Here is an 11514-nt window from a genome sequence, read left to right as displayed (position 1 = left end):
TTGACTTGGCTACAGTTTAGTTTTTATTTTTCTTTCTTTATTTATAAGGCGGTTTTATTATTTATGTACGGATTATGAAGATACCTAGCCAATTTCAAAACTAGGGAGAGACTGAACAATATTGTATTTTCAAACGGTTTGGCGACTTATAACTTGTGATAGGCAGCCGAAATGTCGAGATTGAGGATTTAGCAATCTGCTTTTTACTTCTGTTTACTAAACAGTCGATCATCATTTTTGCTTTGTACATATCCCATATACAAAAGGCACAAGTTTGTTATCATCTCTCCATATGTTTATATTATTTGACAATTTGCAAAACACGAATTAGTAATGTTATTATTTTCGTATTATTATGTACATGTAGGTATAACATTTAATATACTTATAGCTCAAGAACTACATTAACCAAATTGCTGTAATACTAACTTTTTTCACTTAGAAACTTACACTTTTTACTAAACTTACTTATAAAACGCAAAATAAGACAACACCTCTAAAACAAAAATAACATTCTATCATTAGAAAATATTTGCTTACCTGACCGGTCAATCACGTCACTTTAATCTGCATCAATTAATTGCGAGTACATTACAGACTGCACATCAAAGGCACAACATATTTGCGAAGCACTGACTCACCGTTTTAGGACCCCTCTCCCCAGATGAATGATTCAGAGTGAATGACCTGAAGGGAGGGTAGTGCTATAGTTCGGTGCTTGATAAACGATTATTCTGCGAAGTGATGCATATTTGTGATCAGTATATTGTACTTGTTGGATAAAATGATTATATTTTAAAATGGTTGCTAAAAACGGTGTATGTATTTGTCAAATTAAAACAAAAACTGATGGATACTAATTCTTTAATACTGTTACATTTAGATTATATTTTCAATATGAATGACGAACCCACTACTATATGCATAGTATGAAGGAATGAGAGAGAATTGCAAATGTGCAAAAAAGTAGATTTTTATAGAAGCCTAAAGTGTAACGTTAACAACATACATATAACATTTTAACTCCAATGAATTTTGTACATTAAAAGCCTAAATAAACACAGCACTCACCCTCGTTTCATACAACACAGTAATCTGAAAATTAAAGAAATAATTGCCAAAGCGAATCCTGTGAAATACTAATCATTTCGGCGGCCATTACTCGCGATATTAGGCAAAAATTACTTGAATTATCTGTACGCGTACAGGGTGTATTCCTAGACAGGCAGTCTGGCTCGCACCCCGGCACGGCTCGGTCGCGCGCCCCGCCCTACACCGCTCCCGCGCTTTTCAACATTTCATTATCTGTGCTCTAGTGTTCAACAAATTTAAAAATTTCGAATCTTTTTTGACATTCGTGCCAGTGCTGTGTCCGGATATTTGGATTTTTAAACGTTTACAGCCAGTAAGTAAGTTTTTTTATTTAGTTTTAGTCGATTTTAAGGAATTTTCAGGGACCGGGAGATCTCTTGAACTAACGGTTTTCTGAAACGTGCGTGTTGTCTTTGTTTCGTTTTTGGGGGTTTAAAATAGAAGAAGTATTTATTGTATTTAATCATTTTTAAGGTGCTGTGTTTTTTTCTCTGCGAAATTCATGCAGTTTTTACCAAATAAAGAAAGAAAAATTGGATTTGAAGAATGCTTCTTTTTGCCAACTGAAATCTTTAGATAATAGTATAAGTATATAAGAGAATAACCAGGGTTTATTGAAATATCGTTGTACTTTATTCTAAGAATAAAATGTATAAATTAAAAGAGGAAAAGCTCCCTACCATGTTATAATTAGTAATGCTTTGTTATCCTTACTTCAAAATTAAAATAATGAACTGATATAAATTGCGATCTCCAATTTTAAGATACACGGCACTAATTAAATCAAATTAAAAGGAATTTAATTTGAAACAAAAAAAATGGAGGTACCACGAGGTTGGCCAGATGAATTTTAATAAAGATGAATGGATATTTGAAAAAGGTGGTATTAAATATCTACCACGTTTCTTTGTATTTGTTTTAAACCACTCAAATACAGTTTTCGGTTATTTTTATAACATTGTCTGTCTCCGTCCTTTGAATTCTAAATAACGAGCTTTTATCACGACATGTCCGTTTCATTTGCTAATTTCTGTAAGTGGGTGAGCTTATTTCTGCGATCAAATGTTTCAAATAAATTGTAGACAAGCCTCCTTTTTACATGAAAGCGTCATCCATTTTGAGGGTACTAATTTCTAATTTTGAATTAATATTTTCTAGTTGAAACTTTGTCTTTTGAATTTATACGTTTTTGTAACTTAATCTATGGAATTTACAAAGAAATTCGGTTTTTTTTAATGTATGAATCAAAATTAACAGTGATAGCCGAGTGGTGTATGTTGGCACCTCCCACGCAAATGGTCGACGGTTCGAACCCGAGGCATCACACCAATGACTTTTCGAAATTATGTGTTTTTAGAAATAATTATTACTTCCTCTAAAGGTGAAAGAAAACATCGTGATTAATCAAAATTTGTTTCATACATTTATTGAAGGCAAAGTCCTCAACCCGCACTTGGCCCACGTGGTGGACTGAAGGCCTAACTCTTCCCTGGGTCTGGGGGAAACCCTTGTCCAGCAGTGAGACAGAAATGGGCTTAAAAATACTTTTTTTGGGCAATTTTTTAATCGTTCAATGTTAGAAGAAGGGCATATAGTTCGAGACAGCCAGACAAAGGGTCATTGACACTTGAAATGTGAACTTTCGTTATTAATTACATAGTGAGTACTATATTGGGTGTATTATTATCGCGATTGGTAATTAATAGAAGGAAAGAATGATATGTTTACAGAATTTTAAAGTAATTTTACCTTGTATTGAGGATGATTAATACTTTAAAATGTCACTATATTAACATTACATGTTAATAAATACATTTTTAACCTTAGTGTGGTTTTATATTATAAATAGAAAGCTTTGTCTGTTTGACTATTACTCTGTTACGGCTAAACTGCTGAATCGATTTTGATTAAATTTATCGTAAAGATGGTCGAAGACCCCAGATCAGACATAAATACGATTTTTCCTAAATTAGACGCGTTCATGCGGGTCATCTAAAAGTAGATGATCTTCGTTAAACCTACCTTATTAAAACAGATTAATTTAATATCTTATTTATAAGATAAGAGCAGTGATAGCCGAGTGGTATAAGTTGACACCTCCCACGCCAGTGGTCGCAGGTTCGAATCCGAGGCAACACACCAATGACTTTTCGAAGTTATGTGTGTATTAGAAATAATTATCACATGCTCCAACGGTGAAGGAAAACATCGTGAGGAAACCTTGCATGCCTAAAAAATTGTTTAAAACATTTATTGAGGGCATGCAAAGTCCCCAACCCGCACTTGGCCAGCGTGGTGGACTTAAGGCCTAACCCCTCCCATCATTACGGGAGGAGACCCTTGCCCAGTAGTGGGACAGTAATGGGTTAAATTTATTTATAAAACATCGCAAGAGATTTTCCATGTACAATTTCCCCGTTGTATCAACAATGGACCGAACCCCCTAAACAATCCCCTAAGGACACAGGGTTGTAGGTACATAACAAACGGGCCCTTTTATCCCATGTTCCATCTCGCTCTAAAGAAAAAGAGGTCGTATTTGTTACTGTCATTCTATTTGACATATTGAGAGATGTGACATGACAGTTGTGACGTGTGATGGTGGCCATTTTGAAAAATCCTTGTCGACTGTGACATGGATTTTAATACTTTTGGTGGTCGAAATTATACGCATACAGTTTTAGTCGTTTCAACGCAATGTAACTACAAATTTTGTTAGAAATGGTATAATTTTTGAGGAGATATTTTAACAAATTTTCGGTGTTTGACGATAGATTTGCCTTTAAGTAGACTGGTTTACACCTCATGGTAAGATGTATTTGTTATTTTGGTATTGACTTCTTCAAGCTTCAGGGAAGGCAAGGGAAAGCGACAGGTACAACTAAAAGGCTAAAAAGCAATGCTCTAAAAATACTGAACAAATTTCTAGTCTTATTTTTTTATAATCCTAACTCAATTTTAAAATCTATTTACAGCTGTATAGTTGTAATTATATTTTAAAATTGTATATTTCACGGTAAATTTCACTTCACAGCTCTACAACAATGTGTAAGTAGTATATAAAACTATGTGTAGTACGACACTGGCAGACGTCTGGCTTGTCTCGGGGGATTCACGGTGAGACTAGGCGAGACATTATTACACTGTTCTTTTACAACACTAACTTATTAACGGATTTTTAGTCTGTGAACGGATGAAAAAAGTGTATTTTTGTTGTGATTATCTATTTATACTTTGTTTTTTATTTAAATATTGTACAGATCTCATTGGTTTTGTTTGAAACTCTTTCGTGACTGTTAAACTGTGTGTGGATTTTAAAATGCGAGTGATATTAAGATAACTATTGTTAATAGCTATGCAAACCCAGTAAAACAAGAAATAGGTCTAGACTTTTAGACCCTTGCTGCAATAAGATCCCTTAGGTAGACCCAACATTTGAACCACGGGAAAGGGCCGAGTCTGGTTTAGGTGTGGTTCCATATGTTTCAGAAACTATGGCGAATATATTTAATGGCATTTCAGTTTTAAAAATATGTCTGAAGTATCCTAGAACATCTTTTCATTACCTTAAAACAGCATTAAATACCTAATATAATAAATAAAAAACGTAAAAGCTACTTTTGTATGGAAATGCTTATAAAGCCAATACCTTAGAGGATACTTAGGCTTTTACGCATTCACACTAAATACGTTAGGATGACATGATACCCTAATTATCTGATATGTTATCGTAACGTGTATTGTAACGTTGTAATATGACTAAGCATATGAAGGTCGATATATATATTTGTTATCTTTCCTTGTGTTTTTGGCTATTTTTATATATTATCCCGAAAAGTATCGGCTTAACATTTGTCTGGAAGTCCATTCATCAATGCAATCTGTACTAAAATTGCTTGATTGTTTGTTTCTCTCTGATAACTAAACAGTTGAAGCAATAAAGAGATAGAGTTAACAATAGATATTAATCTAGGATAAAGCGGGTCATAATAACTAACGCCACTCTTTTAAATATTGTTTTTCTTTCACGAACATATTTTAAAAAGTCACAGAATACTCTCCGAGGTTAAAATAATTATACTTGCTGATTTTCTCGTATGAAGAATAAAACGTACTTAACACCGTAATAACACAATAACGATTAACTGCACCCCTATGACTCATAAACCGTCGAAAATTTTCTAGGAACCCCAAATCATCCCCCAATTTCAACCCTATCATAAAACTGAGATGAATTTGACAACTAACGTGCACCTATGATTCATGCACCCCCAAGTTCCCCTCACAAACTATACCTAGGCTGAGTCAGCGTTTTTCCTAGACTAGATTAAAACAGTGATTCAGCCATTTTTAATATCTAACAGACTGGTATAACCTCCTTTGTGGGCTTAGCTTTGATCTTGACTTTTTAATTTAGGATTATAATGGTGGGTTGGGAAAGTATGATGGAGTTACGACTTTTTTTTCGCTTTCGTCGCGTTGTGGAAGGGACGTTTTATAGTTTCGAGAGTCCTGTGGCTAGGAAAGTAGTTAAGATAGCAATTAATAAAGTTAATACGGAATTGTATTTAACTAGGAATCTGTGTAGTCCCCGTCATAACCTACAACAGTTAGTTAAACATTATTTGGTTGATAGTATAGTTCAATTATATTATCAGGGCTAACATTTTACTAGGTAGGTATTATGGAATTCGATAATTAATTTTACGGTGAAATAAACACTGCATAAATAATGAGACCAGAGGAATATTTTAATTAAAATTATAACGAGCCAAAAATACAACCTAAAAATAAAACCGAAATTTAAATAATTAAAATGTCGCCGGGAAACACATCTGTTACCAAAATATCGAATTAAATCATCAACAGGAAATATATCGAAATGGATTTGCGAAATTTCATTACGACGACTGAGGCAGATTTAAAATTTTAATGAAAGCTTGTCAACAATATATTTTTGATCCGCTATAGCTTTTGCCTGTGGCTTTATTCGTGTATCGGTTGTTTTTCCGTTTTCACCCCCGGGGGTTGAATTTTTTTCAATGTAGGTATATTCTTATTAACGAGCCCCGTCTGCCCTGAAATGAAAATACTGCGGGCATTGATGGAAATATTTATGAATAGTCATGAGTACAGTGTCACATTATGAATGATGTATTGATGAATGAAAACCTTTTCATCGCCATTTGTTTGTGTATGTACAATTTCATATTCGGCCAATTCCCAAATCTTTTTTTCAGTTCGATGAATACGACATATTTATTTAAAAAAAAAATGTCTCATTTACCGAAAAGCGGTAAAGGGCTTTGAATAAGTACTGTCTTAAAACAAACTTACAATTTAGTATCAATAAGTCTAGCTTTGAATTATAATTTTGAAGATGATTATGTGTATTTTTTATTGTACTTGACTGTACGTACTTTTTTCCCAGACATACATAGCAAGTCAAACAGATGACAGAACCAAACTATCTTTTGTATGGAACAGACCACATCAATCATAAAAAAGGCCTACCAGACTATACCCAGCCAATAATCAAATCTAGGACAAGTCTTCCATCATTTGGCATGAACGATAATCCTTACAACATGTGTGGTGTACACAAAATGTACAGAACATTTGAACAGATAAATAACTTGGCGACTGTACTCTCTGAACAGAAATAAATATTTCATAGTACTCTCGCAGAGTTTTTGGCAAAGCTATCTTATGTCCTTTTGCCCTTACTATTTGTTTTCGAATTTATTTCGACATTCGTTTGACTTTCGTTCGAGTTATGTTACTTGTTATGAGTAAGAATTAATGCTTACTGAGTACGATATTCGTAAACAATCTTTAAATATATTATTATGTTCATTGTTCGTAAAAGTTTCGTAAATAATGCTATACTTTTTTAGTTTATTATCTATAAGAACTTGTGACTTCGAAATAAAAGAAAATATTTTACAAATACCATGAAACGAGTAAAGACAATATTTTCCAGGAACTCTTTTGTCACTCAAATTTCCTTTATAAAGAAAAGTAATCTAAATTTTCATTTAGCAGCTCAATATTAAAAGCTAAAAAAATATTGGCTAAAAAACATAACGCACTATTACCCTTTTATACCTCTTGTTTAAAAACAATCCAAACTAATTTACACAATAATACTATTTCGAAAAGATACGTTTCTTTTACAGCGTACAATACGATTCAGTTGGACATCTTAACTACCACTTGCACTACAAAGTGACTATAAACAGCAACGTTTATGCTTTCTCAGAATATTACACGCCTAACTAATTCTGAGTAAACTCGTTAATACGGAATGAAACTTTGTTAATAACTAGTAGTATTTTATGAAGGTCTTTTTACCTTTTATCTATTCATATGGTTAGTGGTCAACAAGTATTCAAACTTTTTAAACTGCTTGAAATAATTTTATTTGGCTCTACGTCTCTGAAAATAGACACATTTATAAAGCGAAACAAATTGCTTGACTCGTGGATTTCAAGAAACAAAGATACGATTTGAAAAAACTCGTTACAAGCTACTTTGTCTAATTTCGTGTAGAATTTGCGCGTGAATCTTAGCGGTTTAGATAAATGTGAATTACTGACTCCGATTCTAAGTTCCTATATAAATGTCAGTAACTTTTTTATGTTTCAAAATACAATAGTGTAGCATACATGAAAGTGGTCAGGCATTGTTCTTACTTGAACAGAAAGGAATCGATATGTTTTCTTATCTACATTTTCTTTATAGTAAATTTAACATGGGCTACGCTGAAGTAGTCAGGTATTGTTCTCACTCGATCAGAAAAGACGAAATGTATCTCGAATTATTCTCGATAGTAAACAATTAGTAGTGGTTTGATTGCGAGTTCGTCCATAATTAATGAAACTACGTTCTACGCGAGATAGTAACGGAATCAGATGTAACATTGAAACAGGGGCTCACGACTATTACGCCTGATTACCTAATAGATTTATAGCTAATGTACTAGGTTTTTGTTTAGAACTACTAGTAATGTGGTAATTGTGATCTGTGGGGCTGAAACTAGGAGATGAAGAATTATAGTTGCTTTAGTAGTTTGAAAAAATCGTTCAGCCATTTGTCTATTCGCATTCAAGATTTACTTTTGAGAACTTTAAAAAGATAACGCCCTACTAAGTATAAATCTCCTCTTATGTATCTTCTATAGTACTTAGTACTATCGAAGCAGTTTTCGAGAAAATTTGGAAAGTTAATCAGCGTCCCTTGTGCATTTTGTAAGATCTATTTATTTACCCAGAGTAAAACACGTTACAGATTTCTCTGTTGAGATGATGAGTACTACTTCGTACTCAAAGATAACAGGCAGAGAATGACATAGAAAGATAAGTGTTAGTCCGAAAACTTGGTTACAATATGAATTTTCTCATAACATAAATGCTGACGCGTTTGATAGTAATCAATAATTTCCTATACACGGAATAAAACAAAGAAAATACTCCATGAAATTGATATCAAATAATACAAAGTAATATTTCCGCCATTACAATGACATCATGTCCCTCCGGTCAATAACCTTACAACTTTTTAATTGTGTCGCCATTAATTAAATGATGTTGGTACTCCTTAGAGGCTTACAGCTTTGACCAACCCTTTTACCCGCCCTACTATTATATTGACCGTTTTTGTCGTAGTATATAAATAGGAAAGTTATTAGGAAAATAGCTTCATATTTAAGTATTTGATTAAGGAAATCATGTATGACGAATTTAAATTTTAAGTTGTGATCAATTAATTTTATGGGGCCGTCTGTGATCTAAAAAAAAAATTAAAAAAAAATTGAATACCGGCTTATATAGGAAATGCCTTTCCCAAATGTTCTCTAATGTTCTTTCTCGCTAATGTTGTTTTTTTTTGTTCAAAATGTAGCCTACATTATTTTCTGGGATATAATCTATCACGCTGCCAAATTTTACTCAAATTGGTCTCTTCGTTATGGCGTCAAATTGGTATCAACGAACACACGTACAGATTCAGCATTCAGGAATCCATTTTACCTATACAGTTAGTTATTCCAAACAAGCGCTCATTAAGAAAAAATACGTATACGAAAACAAAGACACGAAAGAGAATTAGAAATATAATATTGTATGATTACAATAATAGTACTTTACTGATTAGTTCTCGGAAACTGTTTTGCAAATAGGCTTGTTGAATAAATGAAAGCTTATATTATACAATATCGAAAACATTATGGAGATTTCTCATGAATACTTTCGTATATATCTGTTAATTATTTAAGCAGGATGTGTTCTCGAATTTTCTTTGTTTTTTGAGTGGATATCTCGGAGACTATAGATAGGATTCTTTCATGAATAAATGGGTAAAGATTTTTTCTGATGCCCAAATATTTCCCGGGATCTATATCCCGGGAAATATTAATAAAAAAAAAAAATAAAGAAGCCATTAAATAATATATCAACCACTCTATAGTGGTTGATATATTATTTAATGGCTTCTTTTTGGAAGTATTTTAATAATACGATTTTTTTTCTTATAGTTCGTGTGAACATTTTGTAGTTATACATTATGGTTAACGAGTGCACAGGTAGTTTCGTTTTAATCACAGAAACTACTTGTCAGATTTCGAAATTATTTTCACTATTGGAGAGTTACATTATTACCAAATGGTATCATCTACTTTTTGTGCAGAATTCAAGAGGGAGCGAGGAAATTAGCTAAAATATAATATTTAAGAGAAACACTGTTTTCTATACCACTATAGTACCTACGTACTTATGTAGAATCTTAAGCCATGTTGATCCTATAAAAAGTCCGACACAAAACAGATACTCGGCCGTTACGGGTTAAACCCCGAACCCTTTGTAACCCTCAAAGGGTTCCAGTTAGTTATTATGTAAATGTGTAGTTATGTATTTCTCATGTTTGTATAAATATTAGTTTACAATATAGTTTTGTATGGAAATTCTGAGAAAGAATTGGGTAAAGATTTTCTTTTAGTATGTTTTGTAAGGTTTACGCAGGTGTCTAAATCTAGCCGAGCGCTTTGCTCGATTACGAAATTGTGTTCTTCATTTTAGCAACTTAAGTTTAAAAAACGTAGTTTAAGTTTGAAGCTCAGTTTTCAATTACTATTATGTCTTCACGCTTAATTGCATAGTAATCTCTATAGCTAGGCTTAATAGTGAAAGTCTATGCACACAAAACAAAAATTACTCGAATCACGATTAAAATAAACAAAATAGGTATTTCGTTTTATTAATTTTTTATCTCGCTATGTGCTTCTTCATTACCTCGCCTGTGCATTTTTTAACAGACAGACAAAGACTTTGGCGTTTATAATATTGGTAGATACGAATTCTATAAGATTACTAACTAAATCGATAACGTACTAACTTGATTTCCCTGCCGTCCGCATAATTGACTACGACTAGGAACTAGATGGCGTTGTCTGGAAACTTTGAGAGCACATTACCTATCTCATATGCAGATGAAAACTTTCAAGTAGCCGTAGAATGTGTGATCGTTATGAATGTAATTATCTTGGAGCGCGATTTCCTGAATTCTATGCTGGAGAGTGTGGCGCGCGTTTGACAGTTGAAATTACTTGAAAATAAGTTTTTTATGGCTCTAGACGGACTATAATGCTTCCCTAAACTGCCCAGGGATTCATTTTCTAAATGCTTTCTTGGTGTATACGATAGTGAATAACTCCGACCGAACTATTTTTGGAACCATATACTTAGGTGGCAAACAATGCCAAATTCAGAAGTAATCAAACTAAGGAGTCAAGAATATTCCAACCAAAAATCGAAGAGACCAAAGGCATTTTCTCCAACTCGAAAATCAAAATTTTTATTTCTGCCAAATAATTTCGAAACAAATTTTTGCTTAAAATACGAGTAAATATTTACTTTTTTTGTCTTATCAATTTACAGTCAATCGAACGATCTATGTACTTTTAATAATCGACTTTTGGATAAAACTATACCATATTGGCAGTATGTTAAATGTAAAGTTAATAAATGTAACACGAAAATACAGGCATTAATGTTTTAATATAATATGCAATACGAGGCTTATAGTTAATGCCCTCCCACTCCCGGGTTGTCGTCGCAGGCTCATTATACCAATATTTATGGGTCAATAAACTATAAATTTGTTTATGTAGGTACATATCGACGCTGATAGCAGTTAAATGTATCGAATTACATCGGGTATTGAGTAATGTATTTTGTATTAAGTTCGTTAATGTTCTGTAGATGGCGTTTTGAGTTTGCTGTTTTATGCAATTTTATCTTAATAAAATTAACAAAAAATAATGTTAGTTCTATGGGAGCTACTTTTCATGTTTTTTTGGGATTTTGCGGAAGGCCCAGAAAGAGATGGCGAGATGAGTTGAACTCTCATGCTAAAGATTGGCATCAA

General features: G+C 33.0%; 1 protein-coding gene across 1 annotated transcript in view; it reads left to right on the top strand.

Annotated features, from left to right (window-relative positions):
* The first annotated feature begins 1239 nt into the window (after positions 1 to 1239).
* Positions 1240 to 11514, top strand: part of LOC142984241 (uncharacterized) — a 251630-nt gene continuing 241355 nt past the window's right edge. Inside the window, exon 1 of the mRNA XM_076131709.1 lies at positions 1240 to 1405. The gene's annotated coding sequence lies outside the window, so the exon portion shown is untranslated. The remainder of the gene's footprint in view (positions 1406 to 11514) is intronic.

This window comes from Anticarsia gemmatalis, chromosome 26, assembly GCF_050436995.1.
Source record: "Anticarsia gemmatalis isolate Benzon Research Colony breed Stoneville strain chromosome 26, ilAntGemm2 primary, whole genome shotgun sequence".
NCBI classification, from domain to species: Eukaryota; Metazoa; Arthropoda; class Insecta; order Lepidoptera; family Erebidae; genus Anticarsia; species Anticarsia gemmatalis.
This window is presented reverse-complemented; position numbering and strand designations above follow the sequence as displayed.